General features: G+C 44.5%; 1 protein-coding gene across 1 annotated transcript in view; it reads right to left on the bottom strand.

The window, feature by feature from the left end:
• Nucleotides 1-13,100, bottom strand: part of CACNA2D4 (calcium voltage-gated channel auxiliary subunit alpha2delta 4) — a 134,008-nt gene that overhangs the window by 57,394 nt on the left and 63,514 nt on the right. The gene's annotated exons all lie outside the window — the stretch shown is intronic.

Raw genomic sequence — 13,100 nt, forward strand, 5'->3', positions numbered from 1 at the left:
CACCGGGAGCCAAGGAGAAAGCAAACCATGATGCTAAGAATAACAGTCTGCCTTGCGTGAAGCTCCTGGGCCAGGACAACACACTGCTCTTTGCTTGGGGCTCTAAGACAAGATTTAGCTCTTCACATCTGCTTTTTCTGTGTTCTAACTTCAGAATAAACTTGTTCGTTAGAACATCTGCAGAAAGTCAATGCATAAAGGGCACAGAAAGAGTGACAAATTCAGGTATTTTATTTGAGAAAATATGCACAGACAATACACTGAGATATTCACGCAGCTCTGCATAAAGCTCAAGGGAAATACGCACAGTAACAACAATGCTTTGCATTTCTATAGTGCTTGCCTTCGGCAGCTCTCTGGGAGCTTGCAAACATTAATGAATTCACAGAGGCAGAGATTCAGAGAGTATAAAGGCCAGAAGGGACTTTAGATCATCCAGTCTGACCTTCTGTGTATTGCATGCTACTTGGAAAGTGTGCAGAAAAGAACCACAAACATTATTTGGGGGTGGCAGAAAATGCCTTGCTGTGAAAAGCTTAAAGAGCTCAATCTGTTTAGCTTATGAAACCGAAAATACAGAGGTTATCCTGTAGAAAGTCCAAGAGTGTGTGTTTACATGCAGCTAAAGTGAATTTTCCAGAAAGGCATCTACCTTTGATTTGAAAACATTCAAGAGATTAAAATTCCCCTCTTCCCTTGGTACCTTATTACAATAACTATTCTTGCTCACTGTTAACATTTACGCTTAATATCTCATTTGAATCTGTCTGGTTTCAGTTTCCTGTCATGGGTTTTTGCTGTGCTTCTCTCCGCTAGATTAAAAAAACATTTAGTAACCAGCATCTCTCCCTGTGAAGGTACTTTTACACTAATCAAATCATCTCTCAATCATCTTTTTGGTAAGATAAGCAGATTGAGTTCATTAAGTCTTTTACTGTAAAGCACGTCCTCATCTCTGGAACAATACTGTAGGCCTTTGTTTCATTCTTTCCAATTTTTCCTCCTCCTTTTACAAGTACGCCCCTCATCCATCACGATCTGTGATGTGTATTGTAGATTTTACCTAACTATTGCCATACAATAGTAAATATCACCTTTCCCTACACCTACCCACCAACCATGTCTCACAACAGACTTGCTAGGCTATATGTGCATTATTCCTACTTTAAAGACAGAGGTATATGGAAAAGCTAGTGCAATGCCCTACAGGACATTTTGAGAGAGCTAGGATTATGGGGAACTGGTTATGATCCCACTCATAATCACATTTATAAGAGTCTCCTGATTTATGCAATTCTTGGCAAGAGGAAAATCTAGCCTTTTATTTAAACTAATGGTGCCCTTCTAGCAGTCTCCACTTTCTCATTCACTCCTGGTCTCATATGGTATTTTTCACATCTCTCCCAGTGCATCCAAATGTCTTTGATTCCTCAGCTATTCTTTCTCTCTCCCTCTTATTTTCATTCTCTTGTGACTGATCATCACCCTTTCAGCAACTGCCTCTGACCAGCTGCTTTTCAGATTCTCCCTTCTCTGATCTCAACTGTCACTTCTCAGCTCACAAAACACACCGGCCCCCACATCCCCATCTGCTTTTTAAAGGATTGTTATCATAAGCAGGGGCTTCTCCACTCACTGTTCTTTACTTTGCAAAACCCTCATCAATCAAGAGAAACCATCAAGCTGTCAAGGGCTGAGAGAGGGTTTTAGGTCAGCGCTGTCTAACTTGTGGCCTTCCAGATGCTGCACGGTGGCCTTCCACTGCATTAACAAAGATATTTTTATTCAGTCATGATGGGGAATGTGTGAATTATGTGGCAAAAACCCAAAGGGAGCTCTGAGGCAAATGGTGAGCACTCTGAGCAACTGCCCTGCAGCTTGCTTGCTTGCTGGTAGTTGTATCGCCAGAGAGACGAGGGACCCTGGCTGTTCCTTGGGCAATGGAGGAGCAGCTGCAGACTCATCTCTTCCTATTCCAGGCACCACATTTCACACTTCCTCTCACAAACTTTTCAAGCTGCAGCTTAAATCCATTTGGCTTTTAATCTCAGATTCCTGCTGGAAGGCTATTCTAAAGTGGCATTACCCTAATGGTTAGGAACCCTCTTCTAGTTTCCCACCCTAAGTACTTTCTCGGTGTATCTGTACTACACTGTTTTCATACTAGTCGTGTCCTTTAGTTTAAATAGCTTTCCTCTTTCCCATGTTTCCCCTGTGATGTATATACATATATATATATATATAGCAATCCTATCCACTGGAGCCTTTGTTCCACTTGGTTAAACAAGCTGGGTTCTCACAGGCTCCTCTCATGAAGACAGGCTTCCCATTCCTCTCATTATCTTTCTGTCCTGTTTGTACCTGTTTCGATCTGTATTCCCCCGGGGAAAATTGTATGGAAAATCCAGGAGAGGTCTCAGACGGCTTTGGGCAGTAACACCAGTGCATCCCCATCCCCATTGGGAACACCCTTCCAGGTACCTTCTAGGACAATGCTTGCTTTTTCCACAACTGCATCACACAATCACTCACCACCACCCCCTGATCAGCTAGTACAGCAGTTCTCAATATTTTTCTCCTCAGCTTCCTCAGGATACGTTTAACTCCTCCTTCCTGGCCAGTTAAGAAAAATTTCTTCATTTGGTGGACAAATTCTAAAAAACATGCATCTTCAAGAGCTAAAGCTAGGGAAGCACATAGAGGGAGAGCAAGATATGGCTGGGACAGGATCAGAACTGTTGAGAACTACTCCATCTACCCTGCTGCCTTTCAGCAAGGATCTCAGAATTGAAACTGGCAGCTCTCAGTGGGCATAAGGGAGTAATACAGTCTACACTGAGGATCCTAACTGAGAGGTGGCAAAATGGACCCAGTGGTTTCCAGAAGACAACGGCTGCCTCTATGCCTGCTTGCTGTGCTTTCTGCCAGCTCCCACAGAATTCCCAGCTTACAGAATACTTTTAATATTAGTCCTCAAGCATTTGACCTTGTCTGTTGTACTACTAAAATTCATTCTGTTTCTGCTATCCTGTCAAGGTTAAATAAGACTTTCTCTATCATATCCTGGTCCTTCCCTGTACTGGCAATGCCTTCTAGTGTTGGATCATTGGGACGCCTCCTCACTCTGTATCACTATTTGTGTCAGGGTCTCAGGGTAATATTAACAAAGACTAATCCCATGGCTAAACATTGGAGAGTGCTACAAGTAATCTTCTGCTAGATTGAAAGGTGATCTTGCTGCTGCCATCTCCCTCAGACCCACCTCTACCTCCCTGTCCCTTACAACTACTCTACCTTTCCATATCTTCTGCAGTTTGTTTCCTGTGTGGCACCACATCAAGTACTTTACTGAAATCCAGAGATGAGATCTTTGAAATTTCTTTCGCTTTCCAGGAAAATAATTATCTCACAGGAGGCTATTGGGTTAGTCCAGCATGATCTAGCATTGATAAACCATATCACATGACTCCATTTTTTCCCTAATCTGCATAATAATTATGCTTTTCTTAAGGATCTCCTCTAAGGCACTATAAACATTGCAGAGGTCACACTTAGAGGTCTGAGAGTGACAAACTTTTTTCTCCCCCTTTCTTTAACCCTAAATACTGAATGTGCACTTCTTCAGACAGCATGGAGTCACCCTTGCAGGTAAAGTTGACAAAAATCCTTGCTGTAAGCCTGTGACTCCATGTGCCAGCTCTCCCAGAGACAGAGGGCACCCAGTTCCCCAAGCACTGTGAGTGTGCTAAGCAGCTTGAGCTGCTTATTCCCAGTAGGCAGCTTGTTTCTTTCCCCAGGGTCAACACTGCTGTCCTTATCAACAACTTAGGCACAGAGCCCACTTTGGTTTTGTCTCAGACTATAGTCTCCTTGATCTTGACCTCACTCTCACTGCCCAGAAGTGCCCCACTTCTTATTCTTTTTCTTTAAATAGCTGAAGAATCTTTTGCTGTTTGTTTTAATCTCCTTTGCGAGGTCTAACTCAGCTTGATTTGTAAGCAATCCTCACTTTATCCCTGCATTTCCTGACCTCTAAGACACAGCTTTCTTTGCTGTCTGTTCTTTTTTCCATTCCGCGTAGGCTCTCTGCAGAGCCAGCTTAAGCGGCATAAGCAGTTGCCTGTGGTGGCAGACAGATGGAGGGTAGCAGAATCAGGCACTGCCATTTACTGACTCTTCACAGAAATATGGTCTCCACAGTGTCCCGAAAAGCTGAACTGCTGCCTCCTTGCACTCCAGACTTTGCACTGCCTCAATGCTGCCAGTGCAAGCTTTAATGTGAAGCAGTGCCAAGGGCCAGAGACACACCACCCCTCTACATATGCAAGGCAAACAGTGTTGTCTGCACCATGCCTTCCTCCTGCACACGCAGCAACAACTCTCCCCCCTGCCTACCCACTGCCTTGGGAAAGTCAAGCATTTCCCAGGGCTTCTAGGCCAGGGTTCCTATCCAATTTCTCCCATAGGCAGAAGCAAGGTGGCCACCTCCCACTCCCCTTTCCTCTCATACCCTCCATGCCTCACCACCTAACATATCCACTCCAAAGCACTCTGCATTCAGCACCTGCACAGTCCCTGGCAAGACATGAAGATTTGCAGATAGCCCTTACACAGAATAGGGGTAGAGAGAGAAAAAGAGAATGGCTGTCAGTACAGCCTCTGCATGATGGAGATAGAGTATGGTGTAAGAGCTTTTGGGGAAGTAGTAGTGTATTATTCAGGATATTACTGGGAATATTATTGGGATAAAGCCCTGAGCAAACTGGTCTGACCTCACAGTTGACTCTGCTTTGAGCAGGAGGTTGACTAGAGACCTCCTGATGTGTCCCTTCCAACCTGAATTATCCTGTGATCCTATGAATGGGACTCCTGTATTCCAGGGAGGGAGGAGGAGGAGAAAAAGATCCTGTGAGGGAAAAGGGCTGGGAGTAGGAGTCCCATGCCCATTACTTAGCCTTATGATGGGGAGATTTATGCCTTAGACAGACAGGGCAGGAGAAGAGGAACTCAGGAGGGGAATAAGCTGAGTTTGGTGCTAAAAGGAAGGGACCTTATGGCTAGGCTGGAGCTATGCATTCCCGTATCTCAGACCTGCTGACTTTCTGTGTCTCTCACCCTGCAAAACTTGTCTGCTTGTACTCTGACTGAATTTAAACCAAATCATCTCGTGACACCTTTCCTATAATCTCTTCTGCTATAATATTTATCGCCTTTATTGCCATATTCTCAAACTGCTTCTGTTATCCCTTCTAGCACCTTCTCAGATGACTGTGCTCCTCTGTTGAACTATAGGTCCTAACAGTCCATGCCATGAATTATATAAGTATTAAAGATATGATTCTTATACGGACAACACTATTGCACTCCATGTACTGCAGATGCATAGACATGGTCTGTTGTGGAGGCATAGGCATGGATGAGGGAATATGCCAGCCTTGCATTTGCGCAGATTTAGGTTGCACCCTACTTGGTCAGAAGGGTTAATGCCACTTGCTTAGCAGTCCGTGGATCTTCACATAGCTCTTAATAGGAGACTCTGGACAATCTGTGGCCCTCAGAGTCACATTCACAGAATGCTATCACCCACCTCTATGCACCTGCACCAGCTACTCACTGGGTACACTGCCATGTCCACGTGGATTACTCACATACACCCTGTGTGTACAACAGAAGATGAGTGTGCGTGTGTAACTCCACCACAGGCAGAAGTAAGTGCAAATCTCTCAGCAAATGCATGCACCTACGTGTACCCCTACTTATACATCCAGACAAGTATCATAAACGCATCACACACTGCAAAGAAACTGACTGTGTATGCAGATACACATATATCTGCACAAATTCCCTCACACATTGTGTATCTACACATACTCTACACGTAACATGCTCCTGCAGGCTCACGTGACCCCAGGCAGAGATACAGGTCTCTAAGGAACCTGGCTAAGTAGGAGTTAATGCAAGAAAGGATGGGAAGGAAATTAAAAGCAAAAAATTGAAAGCCCAGCACATGATTCTTCTCCTATCACATCTGTGAATCCTGGAGCGTGAGAGTAATTGTCTGCAATGAGTCAGACCAAAAGGCACAAGGAAACGGTTGCTATGGCAACCCTCGCACTGCTCTAATTCAGCTCAGAATTAAAATGATACCAAATAATTTGCAAGCAAAGGGAACATGGCAAAGGTGCTGAGTGCCAATCTAAAAAATCCGGCTATATGCAAGCCTCTCCTGAGCCAGTGTCAAGGGCTCTTTTCCCTTCAAGCGTGACAACCATGGCAATCAGAGGAGCTATACAGGAAAGAGTGATGGATAACCTTAGGCCAGAAGATTTCTGCTAGATACAGGCAAGAACGGGCTCCTGGGCTGGAGTGCCAGCCTGGAACAGGCTCCAACACTGGGGACAGCTGGATTTCCCAGAGTCATGCCCCACCAGAACTGACAAGGAAACCCCAATGCTTACAAGTTGTCATGGCAGCCCATTGAGAAAATATCCTGTAAGGGCACTGTCCTAAGCTGGTGGTGAGCAGGATTTGGGCACAGGTATGGACCTACAGCAGGGTTGTTCACTCTGTGTTATGCGAAGTGCTGCCTGGATGGGCTGAGGAAAGGAGGGCTGATTTACATAACATGTTTTTTCCTAGTAAGTGGTACAGCATGCAGAATCCAGCACTCAGATGAGCTGAGACTATTAGGAAATACTTATACTGCAGAAAAGGCTACTGCCTTTGCCTTTCTCCCCCTCAATCACGGGGTCGTCCCCAAGGCAGAAGACACTCTCCACAGACAGAGAGGCACAATTCCTGCACTGAAGATCTTGCAATCTACGCAGAGAGCAGATACATCATAGAAGAAAAGGAAATTGCAGATGCCCAGCTAGAGTGGGCATTCCTGTTGCCTTGCATTCCTGTTTTTTACATTTTTTTGAGGACAAAATAAATCTATTTGACCCCATCCTCAACAGTCACAGTCTCTGCATGGAGACATAGGGTTTTGCAGGCACATGCTAGGTTTTTCTGCCTGCTCACTGACCTGGCTGGAGGAGAGCCAGCTCTGAACAGGGAACTCTGTGGCCCCAGCACCACTACCAAGCCTTGGCAAAAGACAGAGTTTGTAAGATCAGACTCAGCGCAAAATAAGGCAGTCACCTCACTTTTGGCTGGCTCATAGAGTAGGCAGAGTGAGCTTGCAGCTGCCCCCAAAACACTCAGAAACAAAAGCAATACTGCTCATGTCTTTCCTCTGAGACTAATGCTAAGTACTTTACTGGGTACTTTAAGCCAATTATTGTTTATTTACCAACGGGTGCCCATTTTGCTCACAGGTCTCTGCCTCAAAGTCTCTGCACGTAGTGGGGAATGCAATGGATGCCAGGCAGGCAGTGAGGTGGACAAGGGATGCAAGGAAGCAGTGTAAAAGGAGAGATGCTGGTTTTGGTGCATCAACAGCATTGTGCAATGTTGATAGCCTGGCCTGCTGAGGACTGGCTCAACGTTTAGGCCAGTCAAATGTGTACTGACTGATAATGAACTCCAGACACATGTCCTGAGAGGCAGAGAAGCCACTACTGCTGTTAGTGTTAAAATTATCAGCATTTCTGCCTTACTGAGTTTCCCTGACACTTTCTACAACTGAGCTCCAAGGCACTGCCCCTTCAGATGTCTATCTTATGAAAGTGCTTCTTTTGTTAGAGCAAAGGGATGACTGTGAAACTGCCTGGGCTTTGGGGATTGCCAGGAGGGAGCGGCGTTAGGCAGACCCAGAAGTAGCAGGGTGATGAGCAGAAAATGAGTTGAGTCGCCTCTCCTTCTATTTATGCTGCCATTAGGTAGAGAGCGGGGGAGATGTAGGGGAGATCTTGCTTTATAAGCAAGATATAAGGCATCCAGATGATATCCCAGGAGTTCACAGCAGTCCACACATTGGGAAATTTTTGGCACAACTTCCGGCATTACAAGAGAGGCAGCATTCCCTCCAAATAGTGCAGTACACATTTGAAGATATCAGTTGCTCACAGTTCTTGTATTGCTAATATTATGCTGGTTTCTAAGCCAGTCTAGCGAAATCTTTTTAATTCTCCAGCTTGGATGCAGTTCTTTCAGTATAAAAAGTGCTTATGCTACCGTAGCATGCATTTTACATGCATCTACCATGCATTTAGCAGCTTCTACAGCTACAACTGCCACTTTCTAGGGAGGAAAACAGAGAAGGTTGAAATGTTTTAACCACCCAAATAGAACTGTAGGAATACAGAACTGTGTGTAGATTACCTTGAAAAAATGCCACAGCAACAGAACTGCTGAAAAAGCCACCTGCACCTCCTCTCTCTGCTTGTTGGTAACAGGCAGCAGGCAGCCAAAACTGGAGACCAAGGAAGAGGATGTAGAGGCATCAAACTGGCCAGTAATTGCTTTTCAAATTAAGGGGTTCCGTCAGACTGTACTTGTGATAGAGGCTGGACTGTAACCAGTGGTATAATGACAAAATTATTCTCCATTAGCTATTTTTCAGACTGATTGATTTCAAATACTTTTGAAAAAAATACATAAGCTTTTTTGAAAGCTCTTCTGAAAATACTGGCCTTAATAACTCAGTGTCCCAAATCCCTCTCTGTAAAATATGGACATTTCCCTTCCCTCACCTTTCTTTGAGCTTGCCTTTCTAAAAAATAAACCTTCTCTGAAGAGGACTATCCCCAAGTACATCTGTGTATACTGTTCATCATGGGATAACAATTTCACTTTGGCCCAGTGAATAGGAACTAACAATAACTTGACTATAAACAGAGGAGAGAGGCATTGTATAAAATAAATCTGGATCTCTCAAAGGCCTGTTTGGACACCCTGCTTGTTCCATTGGACACTGCCGGGCCTGCGCATATCCTGTGGTTTGCTGATACCAGCTGTCTCCCATCCCTGAGACATGACAAAAGTGGCAAAGATCCTAATAAAAAGAAACCTGTATCGGTCCCTGTTCTGACTGGCAGTCAGCTGACTACCACATAACTCATACAGAGAAGGTCAGGCAATAAAAGAGACATCATATGCAGCCTGAAGAGACAGTTAAACTCCTGCATGGATTCCAGCAGTTTCACTGGGGCTTTAAATCACTAAAAGCTTCTGTCAGCAATTGCATGTGATTTCTGCAGTGACCCCCATGAGGATCATAAAGCCCCAGGCTACTGACTCACTGGAGGGAACAGATGACACAGTGCTATCTGGGGCAGGACTTGTCTTGGGGAGAGTGCCATCATAATTCCTTATTTTTCATTTCCAACAAAGTTAGTGCTTGTGAAAAGTACTGGACTGACATCCCAGGAGAATAACTTCCTTCTAATTAATTACAAGTAATCATCCAGGCATTACTTAATGTTTGCAAAGGGCTTTGAAGCAGCAAAGCATCATATAGCAGGTAGATATTATTAATTCAAAGAAACAAGTATAGCCAAGCTAGCGGTCAATTTACCTGCGGGGCTTCCCACCAAAGCCCTAACTGAGATCATACCAACTCAGCTTGCACAGGTGGGCCGTACCTTGACTCCATCTTGCCCTCTAAGAGATGTGCAGGTACCTAGAACCAGCAAAAGGTCTGCACAAATCTCCCTCTCAGCCCAGATACAAGAGCTTGGCCCGAAGAGGGAAAGAGACGGATGAAAAGGGAAGAGGATAGCACAGAGGACACTGTGCTTTGACTCACAGAAGGCCACTGCAATATAGTGCCGTACATGGCACAATTTCAGAGCAGTCCTGGAGGCTGTTCTCCTTTACACCTCCCAAACCTGCCAAGGGGCTGCATAACTGCTTTAGCGCCATGCTTTGTCCTTCCTACTGAATTTGGACAGCTCCACACCTGTCCTCGTGTGGAGCAGCCTCTCTAATGGTGAGAGGACTGTTTTGGCCTCCTCCCCATTCTGGGTTGCACCACTGAGCCAAGCCGGATCTAAACAGGAGGAAGAAGGCCCTCATACCCGCACACCATCTGTGCCCTCAGCCCTTTGGCTGGGCTGCTCTCTAATCCCAGCCACTGCTCCCTTGTTCTCTGACAGAGTCCAGGCCTATGTCATCTTCTTGGTCACTTGTTTCATGAGTTTGTCTTTCTCAGCCTTGGCTGGGGACTGGCATTCATCTGCCAGAATGAAAGGGGCCCAATGCTCCCTGTCATTGTCATCCTCCTCATGGGGGCATTAGTGGTGCCCCCTACCCACAGGCATAGCCGTAAATCCTACAGTTCATTTTTCACTGCACATGTAGCAAACATTTCAGAGTGCTTACAAATTCCCCCAAGCACCATCAAGTCAAACAAGTGACGGTAACAATCAGTGGCAGTATGACAGGCCGGTTCATCCAAATGACACTTTTATAGGGGCACTTAAAAAGCCTTCTGTTGGCTCCCCTGTACATAACTGTGACAGAACGCATCCAGAAACTACAAGCCCACCCAAATCTTTGGTATTCTGAGAACCACTGCTAGGTAGTAAATGGATTTCTGGTAGTATCCTGACTCTAAATGAACATGATATCAAGCCCATTGAGGGCTGATGCTATCAGAATAATAATAACAGTCTGTGCCCCATTGTGCTCCAATTGCCTCTTGCTGTGTCTGCACTCACTCCCCTTCCTTCACCTCTCTCTCCTGTACCTAGTGTGGGGGTAGGATGGTACTGCAGCACTCCCACAGTCATTTGTGCTGCAACCTCCATTGTGGTGTGAAGCTGTCCAGAATCAGATCTCAGCCACTCAGCATAGTTATATTAGCGTGAGGGGAAATGGAGAGAGACCTATGTCCTTACCTTCAAACCTACTGTTCTCAAGATTTAATAGTATTGCAACAGGTAGGGTGACCACGATGCTTATTTCTTTGACTACCAATATTAAGAAAGATTCGGATGGTGATCTTGATCACCACTGGAAACAAAGCAAATGGTAATTTAGATATAGTACCGCTCTGCTCCCTAAAAAACCCAAAAGCATGTTGAAAACATATACCCAGTCTAGCAAATGGGATGTACCTGGGCAAACCCTGGCACTCCCACTGAAGTCAGTGGTGGCTACAGCTAGGGAATAGAGACAGACATTATCTGCCTGAAAGACTTGGGACCCTTTGGGAGAAATTACTCCCCTCAGTGCTGTTGTGCAGCCTGTACTTTGGATGAAATATGGCTTGTCTTCATCAGTGCATAAGGAACAGAGAATGGAGAACACCTAGCTGAATGTACCATGGGTGAAAGTAAGCAAAAGGTGATGATCTTTTGTGATCAGGTCACCTAACACGCCTGCTAGTGACAAGAGACCATGGTACTTTTAAGGAAAAAAAACAACGGAGAACTCATTTCTCTGTCTCAGCCTGTGGTTACCAGCGAGGAAACCGGTTTGTTCCTTATCATTTCCACAGCTGTCAGAAAATTTATCTTAATATTGTTTTAACAGGGTTTCTTTTCCTGTCCTCTGCTGCTTTCTGCACTCTCCTCTTCCCTCACCAGAGGCTTCTATCCCTTCACAGCATGTCCACACAGACAGTTGATTTGGCATTCAGCACAACTGAGGGGGTGGAAATCTCCACATGGGAGAAGAGCTGCAAAAGAGCTGCTGACTAAAGAGAAATGGTCTCAGGGGCAGATCCTCTTGCCACTTGTTCTTGCTCTCTTTCTTCCACCCAGAAAAAGTTTCCTCCCTTGTATTTATGCTGCGTGCCAGATGAACTGTTTTTGTGCAGCTTTGCTCAAGCTCACAGGGAAGAAAAGGAATCATGAAAGACAATCTTTTTTTTTAATTGTTTTTCACCTTTCAAATTCATGCTCAGAAAAAAAAGCTCCAGTGCTGCATAGAGAGACTTAGTACAGTCTCAGTATGATTTCATTTTCTGCCGGTGTACACGTAATAGTGTCAGCTAGTATCAGTTTTGGTAGCAGTGTCTACGCTTCAAGCACCTACTTAATGTAAACTGTATTGAAACCACCTCCTTATTTCATGGGGGTGTCTGAACAGACTTCACTTGACAATAAGTTTCTGACCTTGGTTGGATTTGAAATGGTGGCCTAGCAATGAAAACTGTTATTTCATGTCATCACTCTCTTAAGATAGAAGTACTCTCTCAATCCCCAAGTGATACTTAGGGAGTACCACTCTCTACTGGAACTTACTGAAAGCCTGGAAACTAAGGAACAGTTCATCAGATGAAGTTACGCTGCCATAGTTTTTACTGACTTCAGTAGATTGAAGAGCATTTACACTCTTTAAAATCTTTAATATCACTCTGTGATATTCTTTGCATCCTACCCAGCCTAAGTAAAAGCAATGGATGATTCTCTGATCTGAAGGTATTTGCAATACAGCCTTCTCTCAACTGGATATCTCTATAACAATTGATATTACCTCATGCTGAGGTAAACAGGGCACAATCTTTCTGCAGAGAACCAGACATTTATTGTAATGCTACTCAGTATAGGAGAGTCTGTAACTGATTTCACTGTTAAAAATTTAATGGCAGATTCACACATAACTGGAAATTCCAAGTCATTGCTTGATACCTGTTCTGGACGGTCATTCTTTCCACCATACAGGACACAGTAAACACCAAACATTCTTTCATCGGTAACTCTGCATCTCTGCAGATTTCTGGTGATAATTACTCCACTACCTGTTTTTACAACCTTCTCCTTTAGTGAATGCTTCCAGCTACAAAAAAATTTCCACTTATATTGAACTACATTTTCTCCCATACCCGTACTCCTACACAGTGAGTTTGCTGTATTTTCTTAACAGCTGAAGCAATTGCTATAGAAAGTGGTAAAGTTTCAACAGTGCTTTGGGGCTTTGTGGGAAGTAACGTTCTACAAATATCCCAAAAGTGCACATAGAGTCTAGTAAGGATGTGTCAAAAGGGACTCAAAGGTCAGATACAAAGGGAATTATGGAAATCTGCATATATGAGTTGCAAATCCAGCAGCAAGCCCATTCCACCATAAAAGTTAGTTTTCAGTTGACATAGCACTGGAGATGCAGGAACACCTTATTCTTCCAAAAACAAGTGTCTTCCACAAACAGTCCAAAAGCTGCACAGAATTCTCAACCTAGTCATGCTCCAGGGTCAAAGTCAGTCTCAATCC

This window comes from Dromaius novaehollandiae, chromosome 1, assembly GCF_036370855.1.
Source record: "Dromaius novaehollandiae isolate bDroNov1 chromosome 1, bDroNov1.hap1, whole genome shotgun sequence".
Taxonomy (NCBI): Eukaryota; Metazoa; Chordata; class Aves; order Casuariiformes; family Dromaiidae; genus Dromaius; species Dromaius novaehollandiae.